This window comes from Hyperoodon ampullatus (genome assembly GCF_949752795.1).
Source record: "Hyperoodon ampullatus genome assembly, chromosome: 8".
Classification (NCBI taxonomy): Eukaryota; Metazoa; Chordata; class Mammalia; order Artiodactyla; family Ziphiidae; genus Hyperoodon; species Hyperoodon ampullatus.
In genome coordinates this window covers 90,465,911-90,469,504 of record NC_136921.1, presented here as the reverse complement: position 1 = coordinate 90,469,504, position 3,594 = coordinate 90,465,911, and the positions used below count along the sequence as shown (strand labels likewise).

Genomic DNA, 3,594 nt, shown 5'->3' with positions numbered 1-3,594 from the left:
ATGCTGTGCTCCACAGATCCCCTAGACTCCACAGGTCCTTCTGTCGTTCCTCGAACATTTGACTCAACTTCTAATGCAGATGTGTAGTGACTTTAAAGAATGTACACACAATGTATTTTATAACAAATTTTAACACTGGAGGCCACTAAGTTGTGTTCTCACTGATGGATTGATTTCACAGTGCATAAATTTTATGAATTAGAATTTATAAAATAAATTCATTTGTAACCTAGATGTTGGCTGTCTCTGTGAGCAGTCTCTAATCTCACTCCATGCTGTTCAGACCTGAGCTCTGTGTCTGTTCTTCTTTCAGACCCCAGGCCCTCTCATCTCTCCTCTGGGTTATTGTAACAGGCACTCATCCACTTGCTTCACAATCCATTCCCAGCAGCAGCCAAAGTAAGCCTGTTCATAGGGTCTGATGACTCCTGTACTCAAAAACCTTCCCTTGGTTTCTCATCTTTTTTGTTCTTGTTGTTGTTGGGGTTTTTTCCAGGTTAATTGAGATATAATTGACACATAACATTGTGTAAGTTTAAGACGTACAATGTGTTGATTTTATATAATTATAAATTGTAAAATGGTTACCACCATAGTATTGGCTACCCCTCCGTCCTATCACATGGTTACCATTTCTCTTTGTGGTGAGAAAGTTAAGATCTACTCTCTTAGCAATGTTCTAGTATATGATACAGTATTATTAGCTACAACCACCATGCTGTGTATTAGATCCCCCAAATTGTTCATCTTATAACTGGAAGTTTGTAACCTTTGACTAATATCTCCCCATTTCTCCCACCACCCCCCAATCCCTGGTAACAACCACTCGACTCTCTATTCCTCTGAGTTCATCTTTTTAAGCCTCCACATACAAGTGATATCATACAGTATTTGTCTTTCTCTGGCTTATTTCACTTAGCACAATGCCCTCAGAGTCCATTCATATTGTTGTAAAGGGCAGGATTTCTTCCTTTTTATGCTTGGATAATATTCCATTATGTATGTATCACATCTTCTTTTTCCATTCATCTGTTGAAAGACATTTAAGTCCATAGTTTAGATTCACAGTTCTCCATATTATTTAGAGTAAAAGCCCAAGACATTGCAATGGCTTATAAAGTCCTACACTATCCACCCTCACCCCCTGCTTGATGTTCCTGTTCTTATTATCCCATCTCTCTTTGCCCTCACTGGCCTCCTTGGCCTTCCTCTAACATGCCAGCTGTACTCCTGCCTCAGAGCCTTTTCTCTTAATTGTCCCTCTACCTTAAACATTTTTGCTTAGCTGGGTCCCCCATCCCCAGGTCTTTACTCAAATATCAACTTGCCTTACCTAACCTGACAACACCTTCCTTAAAATATCCCTCCATTCCCTTTCCTGCTTTTTTCCTCTGTTAAAGGAAAAAAGGAAACTTTAATGTCTAAAACTTCTCTATTATCACTAATATTCAATAACAATATTATCACCATCTAACGTGCGTATATTTTGCATCTTTGTTTATTGCACACTTTCCCCCTGTAGAAAGTAATCCATGTTGCCAGAAATTGCTGAAAATTTTGTTCCCTGCTGTACTCCCAGTACACAGAAGTTGGTAGGTTATCAATAAATATTTGAGTTCTCCGGAAATAACCCATGAGCCCCAGAACGTTAGTAAGTAGACTAGATATTTCTGGGACTTTTGCAGGGGAGATGGACAAGGTGGTTTATGTCCAAGGGGAGATTCTCCTTTCAATTATTCCTTTCCTAAGAATAGAGACCAAATTGTTTTGACTTAAGAGAACTGCTCTCCCAGTGCCTTGGACATTACTATAAACAGTTCTTTTTTAGGTCAGTACAACATTTAATCAAGCAGATTAAGTTATAATGTTTATGAGGATCTGAGAGTGAGATGTGCCATAATGCAAAAGTCAAGTGGATTTTGGAGGAAAATAGATTTATGAAAATTCTTTTTACTATTAACTGAATGCAATGATCTAGATAAGCTAAATAAGTAACTCTATTTTTTTTCCTATTTTTCCTAACCCCCAACCACCAACTGCCTCCCCCCTCATCTCCATCCCCATCCCCCAATCGATGAAGTAAAGCCCAACTTATTGTCCAAATAGTGGATTACCCAAGCCGTTTGCTTTTTCCTCATGCCCTTTCTGTTTATAGACTTCTGGCCAATTCTATTGTTCCCCACCTGGAATGACAATATGAAAAGAATTAAGGCAATTAATGTTATCACTTATGGTAAAAAGTTGGGTGAGGAAGAAAAGAACAATTATTGGCTAAAAGGAAATTTGAAGGGTCCGTATGGATTGTCCCTCCATGTATTTTGTTAGCATATACAATTGATAGCAATACTAATGCATTAAAAATGATATTCTTTACTTCCCAGTTTGCATTTTTAGCTCACATGTATTTCATTAACACACATGAGCAAGAGCAATACACACATAGCAACAAATGAGCTTTCTTTACCAGCCATTGTGCAAAGTTAACGAGTGGCTATTTTTAAGGCTGATCTACTAGTATATGTAAATGTAAACACCTCTGTATGCAGTGGTGACATCTTTAAGTAATTGAAAGCTCAGCATGAAAATTGTGTCCAGCCTTAAAATCATTCTCAGTTAAAAGGTTAATCCTTTTAATAGTTAAATAGGCTGTCCTCTCAGATATATCTCAGAGAGGAGAATTTATTATATAAGGTATAATCTCATTGGGTATGCAAGGTAACTAACCTCATTAAGACTGGAATGTGAAGGAGATACACTACTATTCAAATAGGGCAAAAGGGGGCCAACAAGTTAAAACAAAAGGCAGTTATGGAAAGTCAACCACTGCTTTTATTTTGTGTTTCATATTTTGTGCTGAATAAGCAGATTAAAAGGGTGAGCTGCTTAGCTTCAAGAAGAGCCTACAGAAAAGAGGTCTGCCCCGGCCATGGTGTTCACGTTCGTGGCCTTCTGCTACATGCTGGCGCTGCTGCTCACTGCCGCACTCATCTTCTTCGCCATTTGGCATATTATAGCATTTGATAGCTGAAGACTGATTACAGGAATCCTATAGACCAGTGTAATACGCTGAATCATCTTGTCCTTCCAGAGTACCTCATCCATGCTTTCTTCTGTGTCATGTTTCTTTGTGCAGCAGAGTGACTTACACTGGGTCTCAATATGCCCCTCTTGTCATATCATATTTGGAGGTATATGAGTAGACCAGTGATGAGTGGACCAGGACTCTATGACACTACAACCATCATGAATGCAGATATTCTAGCATATTGTCAGAAAGAAGGATGGTGCAAATTAGCTTTTTATCTTCTAGCATTTTTTTACTACCTATATGGCATGATCTATGTTTTGGTGAGCTCTTAGAACAACACTCACAAGAACTGGTTCAGTTAAGTGCATGAAAAAGCCAACAAACAAAGGGATTCTATCCAGCAATATCCGGTTTCCAAGAGTAGCCTATGGAATTTGATCAGTTACTTTAAAAAATGACTCCTTATTTTTTAAATGTTTCTGCATTTTTTGCTTGTGGAAAGACTGTTTTCATATGTTATACTTGGATAAAGAATTTAAATGGAATTATGTATAAATTAATATAAA

General features: G+C 37.9%; 1 pseudogene across 1 annotated transcript; it reads left to right on the top strand.

The window, feature by feature from the left end:
* Positions 1–2,926: 2,926 nt before the first annotated feature.
* Positions 2,927–3,360, top strand: LOC307057064 (protein cornichon homolog 1-like; annotated as a pseudogene). The gene has a single exon. The product of its transcript is annotated as a protein cornichon homolog 1-like (transcript).
* The last annotated feature ends 234 nt before the right edge of the window (positions 3,361–3,594 follow it).